This window comes from Aethalodelphis obliquidens, unplaced genomic scaffold, assembly GCF_003676395.1.
Source record: "Aethalodelphis obliquidens isolate GAN/ISIS:26980383/991018 unplaced genomic scaffold, ASM367639v1 scaffold2, whole genome shotgun sequence".
Classification (NCBI taxonomy): domain Eukaryota; kingdom Metazoa; phylum Chordata; class Mammalia; order Artiodactyla; family Delphinidae; genus Aethalodelphis; species Aethalodelphis obliquidens.
Window position 1 is genome coordinate 14916625 of NW_020837946.1, and position 9484 is coordinate 14926108.

Sequence of the window (9484 nt, forward strand, 5' to 3'; positions counted from 1 at the left end):
CCCAAGGGGTAAGGGGGAACATAGAAGGGGGAGGGGATGTAGCAAAAGAAGCTTTAACTTTAAATGAACTTGAGGATTTTTGACCATGATGTGGGAATGAACATTTTAATTACTGAACTGAGGCTGTTTTGGGAAACTAGGGGCAGCCAGGGGATTTTTATTACCTAAGAGAGACCAGAAAAGTTGTGGGATCTGCACCCAGATTTCCATCACAGGGCAGGGGAGGAGCTGGCCCTAGAGAAGGAGTCTGAAGAAGCTGTGGGACTCAACATAAAGGCTTCCTTTACGATGACACCCCGCAAGTCCTGCTTGTTTATCACAAGAATATGTGTGCAAAATGCTTGGATCTGTGCCTAGAACTAGCAAGAGTTCATTTATCATAAATATTAAAGAACATTAGAAAAATGCAGAAAGACAATATTTGGGGCACTCCATGGCATTATCCATCTTAAATTTAAGTTGAAGAACCATAAGTGGTTGTTCACTATTTTATTCCCGGCACCTAGAAGGGTACTTGGCCCACAGTAGACCTTCTAGAAATATTTGTTGAATGAATAACAGAAAGAAGGTGCTAAGTACTCTTCACAGACTTTCTCATTTAATTTTCACAAGAACCCACCCAATAGGGCTACCATGAGCAGAATTTTATAAATGTGGAGACCTATTGAAATCTCGCCAGACACGTACTCCATTTCTGGGACACACACTACTCAGTGGCTGTGGGTCACTTCCTCTGACCACAGCTAATAAAGAGGTCAGGACCAGCTTCAGAGCATGATGGAAAAAGTGTGCTAATAAAGGGCTTCAGGGATTTCAGCTGAGGAGGGCAAAGCTGACTCTCTTTAAAAGAAAGGTTTTGAAGCCCTTAAAAGATTTTCTTACACCTTCCAAGTACCAGATTATCAGATGATACCACAGAATCCAATAAAAACTGAGAGATGGACTCTAGTTAATAATACAGTACTGTATACTTAAAAGTGGTTGAGAGTAGATCTTAAGCATTTTCACCACACACGCACAAAGTTAACTATGTTACCTATGCAAGGTGATAGATGTGTTAATTACCTTGCTCTTGGAAATCATTCAAATTATATGTGTATCAAAGTATCACCTTGTACACCTTAAATGTATACAATTATATTTGTCAATTATTCCTCAGTAAAGTTTAAAAAATAAAATTAAGAGATGAAGCTGGAGTCCAAAGCACCGGGCAGCCCAAGGCCAACAGGCCATGAAGAGCTACAGCCATGGCTGTACAAGCAGTCAGGGTCCACCCTGCTCATGAAGGAAAAGCTCACCCAGCAATGTCAGGCAGGCAGGCTTTGCCCATCTGGTCACAGCTGGAACCCAAAGATACCAAAGCCAGCTCTTCACACACGGTAGCAATTGGGAAGAGTGGCACATGGCTTCCCACAAGCGACCAAGGAGAAAGAAGACCTGGACACTGGATGGCTGAGAGAGAAGCATTCCTTCTTAGCTCAATAAAGACTTCACTCCTGCCCATAAGCAGGAAGCAGTGTCCGAAAAGATTATCCCTGCTGAATAGTGAGCATAAGGATAGGAGAATGTAGCCCCAGCCTGCCAGGGGAGTCCTGGGGAGTGAGGAAGTCACATGATAAATTGGGGAGACTCAGAGCTAGACGTCTCAGATTAATATTCCCAGAAATTGCAGCCAAACCCATGTCATGGTCCTGGCCCCATGCTCCGCTATGCATAACCTCGATTCATGATATATTCACCTGGCCTATAACTGTTCATTTATTCATTCGCTGATTCGTTTAGTCAAATAAATACATATGGCCTGCAACCTTAACTAATACATAGTTCATAAAATTAAAGGATCAAAACAACAACAAAAAAAGTGATTGATTGCAAAGAAATAAGTCAAAATAAAAATCAGTGATGCACAACAGCGGCTGGCGTTGGGGCTTTGTCAGGTCCTAAGTTTCTTGGCTGAATGATGCTGGCTTCCTCTTTGAACAAGACCGAACATTTGTCTACAATGAATCACACTCCAGCTCCCAGCAGCGCAGACGCAGGGCTGGGATCTCAGAGTGCTGGATCACCATGGCGCTCCTTAGACTCCAGCGACTGCCTAGCGTGAGAGCAGTAGGGCTCATTAGCCCTGCTACGACAGTATGACTAGCAACACAAGCCCAACCTCCAGAAGGCCAGGCCCTTGAGGCAAGTCTCCTGGGAAAGGAACTCTTCTTTTTTTTTCTTTTTTTTCTATAAGAAAAAAATATCTGAGGATCATTTGAAACTGTACTCTATGCCTTCACTTTTATTTCTGGTGTAAAGAGTCAAGTTTTTCCTCTGGAGTAGGAGGGCAAATTTTAGCTCTTTCATCAGTCTAAGAAAAGGTTGGTTAGATTATCCAAGCCACCTAGGCATACAAAGAAAAATAATAATCACCCTAGCAGCAAAGAATGGGTAGAAGAGCAACAAAGTGTTTAGAAACACAGATTCCAGAATCAGATGCCTGCACTTGAGTCCCACTTTCTGCTACTCACCAGCTGTGTGGCCCTAGGCAATTTATTTAACCCATCTGTGCCTTGATTAAGGTTGTAGGGACTAAATTAGATCATGTATAAGCACTCTGCACATTGTCTGGCACCTACTAAGCACTCCATAACTTAGCTATTACTATTAGTCCTGACCAGGGCAGGGCAATGTGCCTAACATTTTTAATTGAGATATCATTTGCACACCATAACATTCACCATTTTAAAGTGTACAATTCAGTGGTTTTTAACTTATTCATAATGTTCTGCAACCATCACCACTATCTAATTCCAGAACATTTTCATCCTTCCAAAAACAAACCCTACACCCAATACCAGTCACCTCATTCCCATTCCCCACAACCACCAGTCGTCTTTCTGTCTCTATGAATTTGCCTATTCTGAACATTTCCTAGAAATAGAATCACACAATATGTGGTTCTTTGTGACTGACTTCTTTCACTTAGCATAATGTCTTCAAGGTTCATCCATGTCATAACATGTATCAGTACTTCCTTCTTTTTACGGCTGAATAATATTCCATTGTATGGATATACCACATTTTGTTGATGCGTTCATGGATATTTGGGTTGTTTCCACTTTATGTCTATTGTGAATAATGTTGCTCTAAATATTTATGTATAGGTTTTTGTTTGAACATATGTTTTCAGTTCTTTGGGGTATATACCTAGGAGTGGAATTGCTGGATCATATAGGAATTCTAAGTTCAAATTTTCAAAGTACCGCCAAACTGTTCTCCACAGAGGCTACACAACTTTACATTCTTAACAACAATTTTTGAGGGTTCCGGTTGGTTTACATCCTCATCAACACTTGTTATTTTTCTGTATTTGATTATAACTATCCTAGTGGATATGAAGTAGTTTCTCATTGTGGTTTTGATATGCATTTCCCTAATGACTAGAGATATTTAGCATCTTTTTATATGCTTATTGGCCATTTATGTATCTTCTTTGAGAAATGTCCATTCAAGTCTTTTGCCCATTTTTTTAAAATTGGGTTCTCTGTCTTTTTATTGCTGTGTTGTAAGAATGCTTTATACATTCTGGATAATAAAACCTTATCAGATATATGGTTTGCAAACATTTTCTCCCATTCTGTGAGTTGCCTTTTCATATTCTCGTTAGTGCCTTTCATGCACAAAAGTTTTTAATTTTGATGAAGTCCAGTTAATCTCTTTTTCCTTTTGTTGCCTGTGTTTTTGGTATCATATCTAAGAAATTGCTGTCCTGTCCAAGGTCAAAAAGATTTACACCTGTATTTCCTTCCAAAATTTTATAGTTTTAGCTCTTACATTTAGTTCCTTGATTCATTTTTTATTTAATTTTTGTATATGGTGTAAGGTAGAGGTTCAAATTCATGTTTTTGCATTTAAATATCCAGTTGTCCAAACACCATTTGTTGAAAAGACTATTCCTTCCCCCAATGAATGGGCTCGGTACCCTTGTGGAAAATCAATTGACCATAAGTGTATGAGTTTAATTTGGGGCTCTCAATTCCATTCCATTCCACTGATCTTATATATCTAGCCTAATGCCAGTACCATATTGTTTTGAATTCTGTACCTTTTGTAGTAAGATTTGAAATCAGAAAGTGTAAGTCTTCCAATTTTGTTACTCTTTCTTACAATTGTTTTGGCTATTCTGGGTGCCTTGTAGTTTCATATGAATTTTAGAGGATCAGCTTGTCTATGTCTGAAAAAAAAGACAGTTGGAATTGTGATAGTGATTTTATTGAACCCATAGGTCAATTTGGGGAGTATTGCCATCTTAACAATATCAAGTCTTCCAATCTATGAACAGAGGATGACTTTCCATTTATTTAGCTCTTCTTTGATTTCTTACAACAAGCTTCACAGTTTTCAGTGAAGAAGCTTTGCACTTCATTTGGTAAATTTATTTCTAAATATTTTATTCTTTTTGCTGCTATGGTAAATGCAATTGATTTTTTCATTTTATTTTCAGATTGTTCGTTGCTAGAGTATAGAAATACAATCAATTTTACATATAGTTTTTATATCCTGCACCCATGTTGAATTTGTTTATTAGTTCTAACAAGTTTTTTAGTGAATTTCTTAAATATCTCTCTATATACAATGATGTCATCTGCAGATAGAGATCTCTTTACTTCCTCCTTTTCAATCTGGATGATCTTTATTTCCTTCCCTTGTCTACATGTTTGGGACTTTTTGTTTGTTTACTCAACTCTCTGGATTAACTCTGTACCATCTGTATCCTTTGTCATGTGTGGCCACTGAAGTCTCTACTCAGTTGGTTTAGTGGTTAGCTAGTGACTGGACAGAGATTTATCTTACTTAAACTCCTAGAACCAATAGATTTCCTATTCTTTACCATAGGGTTCTGTGTGCATGTTGGGGCACACATTCAACACTTAGCAGGCAATTTACAACTCTGCCTTGGCCTTCACTTCCCACTTGCACAGAGCCTCGCAGTCAGCCAGAGGTGAGAGTTTAGGGCCTACTTAAGAGTTTCCTGAGCATGCCCCTCCCCCTATGCGTGTGATTTTCTAGATTCCCAGGAAGAGGTCAGAGCTTTTCAAAGCCCCTGTGAATAGCTCATTCCTCAGTTTTTTTTTTTTAAGTTTTTATTTCTGTTTTTTGGAGGGGGGTTTGTAAGTTTATTATTTGCCCCAAACATTATTCACTGCCTGAGGCAGTCACAAAGTTAATCAATTGTCTCTAATGGTTTCAACAAGTTCTTCTGGATAAAAAGCTTTCCTCACTGGATAAGTTCTAAGTTAAGAAACTAAAGACAGCCTTGCAAATAGTGTCTCCCATGAAACAAACAGAAAGGTAAAATAATGACAATTCTCTAGAAATGAGGCTTTGAAGGAGCTCCCATCCCTCTCCGCTCCCTCTGGTGGCTGCCAGACTACTAGATTTCAGTGCGATTTCATTTTCAGGCTGTTAATATTTTTTAATAGATTTATTTTTTTGGATATAGACCATTTTTAAAGTCTTAATTGAATTTGTTACAACACTGTTTCTGTTTTATGTTTTGGTTTTTTGGCCCCGAGGCATGTGGGATCCTAGCTCCCCAACCAGGGATCGAACCCACACCCCCTTTATTGGAAGTCTTAACCACGGGACCACCAGGGAAGTCCCTAGGCTGTCAATTTTTAAGGCTACTGTACAACTGAAGAAGAAGATGGGAATAAGGCAACTTAAAACACCATAAAGCTTGCTGTTCGTACTGAGATTCAGCCATCTTTCTTGACCATACACTTCCCAGATTGCTGCAAGACTTTGGCTAGTTTCCAGAGTTCTGAAAAAGTCAATTCTGACCACAGTGCCAGATTTCTCGTGGCTTTTGTGGAGGAGAGAATTTTCAGAGGCCCTTACTCTGCAATTTTCAATACATCTCTTCTGCCTAGCATTATGTATGCAGTATAACATTGTGGTCAGAGCTTGGGATCTGCCAGCCAGACTGCCTGGGTTCAGATCTCATCTCTACCAGTTGCTAGCTGTGTCACCTTGCTAGGTCAAGTTCCTCAAATTCTCTGTTGAGAACTACCTCAATTTCCTTCTCCAGGAAGTAGAGATATAAGAATAGTATCTACTGCATAGGATTGTCATAAGGGATTAAGAGTTAACACGTGAAGAAAATCTAGTACAGTGCCTGGCATGTAGTAACTACTTAATAAATACCAGTATTATTGACACTGCTGTTATTATTATCTCATTCCTCAACGCACTGCTAGGGGAAGTGCTGTCACTCTATCCTTTGACAAATGAAGAAAGGGGAGCAGAAAGAGGTTAAGGAGCTTGCCAGGGGTCATGTAGCTAGTAGTCCCCACTGTGCTGCTACAAACCAAGGTGCACGGTGATCCCCAAGTTTATGTCTTCATATGCCACTGACCAGCCATAAAAGGAGTCAGGGTCTGGTGGCAAATATAATGAAGACTGAGCTCCACAGCTGTGAACACTATGATGCCCCAAGGCTGGAGGCTCCCATTGCACCTTTCTTTTCTCAGTACAGAGGGTCCCCAAGCTATAAAAGTTCAACTATAATTTTTCACCTTTACAATGGTGTGAAAGTCATATACATCCGGTAGGAACCAGACTTTAAATTCTGAATTTTGATCTGTTTCCCGGGGCTAGCAAATATATGGTAAGATACTCTCTCCTGAGGCTGGGCAGTGGCAGCTAGCCACAGTTTCCAGTCAGCCAAGCAAGCATGAGAGGTAAAAAGGAATACCTCCTTAGCTCCTAACCCATCAGGGACCCAAATGCCCTTAGAGCATGGGCAGCTAGAAAACATAGTGGGAATGGTCCAGGGGTCCTGCTGGGGCTGGCAAGGGCTGGGATGCTTCTGATATTCAGTCACCCGCAAGGAGTGTGGCCCAGTCCAGCAAGAAATGAAAAAGAAAAAACAGTTGGGAGGATATTGCTCTACTCCTGGGAAGGGGACTTCAGCGGCATCAGTGAGAAGACAAAGGAGGAGCTGGACGTGAATGATTTGATGGGGTCGTGCCCCAGACAGATCAAACTGTGCTTTGCTTTTTTTCTTCTTCTGAAATCATCTTCAGGGCACCGATGCTCACTTCCTTCCCACCACTTGTTCCGTTCAATCCCCTCAAGTGGGCAAGTGTAGCTATGAGAGCATCACCTTCAGGGCATGGAAGGTAAGCACGCTGAAAGATGAGAGAGGACTAATGCATCCTAAACCTCTAAGTGTTTAGGCTTAGAGAAGATGGGCAGACCTTGGGAAACTGAGACCTCGGGAAACTAAGGGACCAGTGTCTGGATACCTGGCCTCCAGGGCACCCTCTCCTGCACTGGAGCCACGGGCAACATCTTAGGAGGACCAAGCCCCTGTGAAGAGCAGCGAAGAACATCCTGCCACGTTAGGGCTAACTTGAGGAACTTGAGGGGCACTGAGGGTGACCCCGCACCATAACAGCTCAGACACAGGCTGCCCTTCGCTCTGCCATGCTTCCAGACCTCACTGGTACCTTGCAGGCCATCTAATGAGAGGGGTAATTGCCACCTGCACCTCAAAACTTTTTTCCAAATCACTCAGAGAGGCTTCGACAAACTACCCCCCAACCACCACTGTATACATGGAGCTGGGTGGTGTGTAGGTGTAGGAGGAATCACCCATCAGCCTACCTCGAAGCTGGGCTGGGGCACCTAGAGCACAGCAACAGGTGTGGAAAGACGGGAAGGAGGTAAAAGGAAACATGAAAGTTTGCTAAGCTGGGCAAAGACAGAAGTTGGAAGGAGAAGCTCATTTGGAAGAGAAAGGGTGTGTTCCCTGTGGGCGCAAGTGCAGGCTGTCTCGTGTTGTGCAGGAAGCTCTCAAATAGCAACATGCCTCTGAGCAACCATTTCCCAGCTCCCCGTACTGTTCACTCTGGACCACGGTCTCCATTCCCACATCGTCACCTGCTCTATACCTTCAAAGCCTAATTCAAGTGCCAGGACCTTGTACCACCCGCATAACCACACCGCCTCTTCCTTTAGCCCGAGACAGCTCCCCTCTCCGCTCTGCAGAGTGCTCTGCTTACGGCTGACGTATGGCTCTGCAGAGGGACCTCTAACTATTTTGTGAAGCAAAATGTGTCTACCAGGCTACAAACGCCTGACTGTAGGGGTGACATCTTATTCATGCTTGTTTCCCCCGTAGAACCCAGCCCAGGGCCCAATTATATTTACATCATATATTTATTGACCTAATCAATTACTCAGTATTTGACACCTTTCTGGACAAAGAGCTTCCTCACAACATGGCTGGTTGTCAGAACGTTCTTATATCAGCCCCAGACTCCAACTCTATAGCCTCTGACCATTGCTTTCCCCCTTGTGACTATCTTAGAATGCTTTCCTTCATCTTCAACATGATAACCAACAAATATTTAAGTCAACATTCATCCCTTGCCCACCCCCACCAAAGCTCTCTTCCTCTTCTAAACTTACTCATAGTCTGAAAGGGGTCATAAGCTTGACTCAGTAACTAGATACTAGGAAGAAGAAAAAAAAAAAGCAAAAACTGAGTTCAAAGACAGTGAATAACTTGGACTGGTTTGAGGTTTGGATGAGATCCAGCTCCCTGATTCCACCATTCATTCTCAGGGAAGAAAGACACAAGTCCTTGGAATGCTCAGAGGAAACAGTGGATTTCTGTCACCCCCTAAAAGAGCACCCAAGGAAGAACAGTTCTGTAACTGGACACAGCAGTCTGGTGATGCTTTCAGCTCCCCAGTGGTTGAGTGGAGTTTTTCTGCAGACCAATACTACCTTAGTGGAGCCATGGAGACCTAATGGAAGCGCATGTTTTACTAAACAGATGGAAGGGACCTTAGAGTTCATCTAATCCAGCCCTTCCCATTTGCAGGCAAGAAGACTGAGGCCCCCAAAAAAGAAATGAATTAAACAGTTCCAGATGTATCTTCAGAAATCTAAATCTCCAACATTACTAACTGGGCTCATGTCCAGCCCCCTGCAATTATAATTTCAGGCAAAAACAGAATGTCTCCTCCTTCACCTGCTCAGTGATACTTCACATCCTCACCAAAGTACAGAAACTCAAGACTAGCATTAAAAAATGCTTTAGGGCTTCCCTGGTGGCGCAGTGGTTGAGAGTCCGCCTGCCGATGCAGGGGACACGGGTTCATGCCCCGGTCCGGAAAGATCCCACGTGCCGCGGAGCGGCTGGGCCCGTGAGCCATGGCCGCTGAGCCTGCGCATCCAGAGCCTGTGCTCCGCAACGGGAGAGGCCACAGCAGTGAGAGGGCCGCGTACCGCAAAAAAAAAAAAAAAAAAAAAAGCTTTAAATGATGTCTTCAGCTCCATTGAAGCCTACAGGTAACAAGTTGTTGTGATGTTCAAGTTCTTAGGTTGACATATAGCTTCATAAATGTTAATTATGTTCTTTTAATTTACAACATATCCATACATTATATATTTTAATAAGTATAAAATGTAATATGTTTAAAAG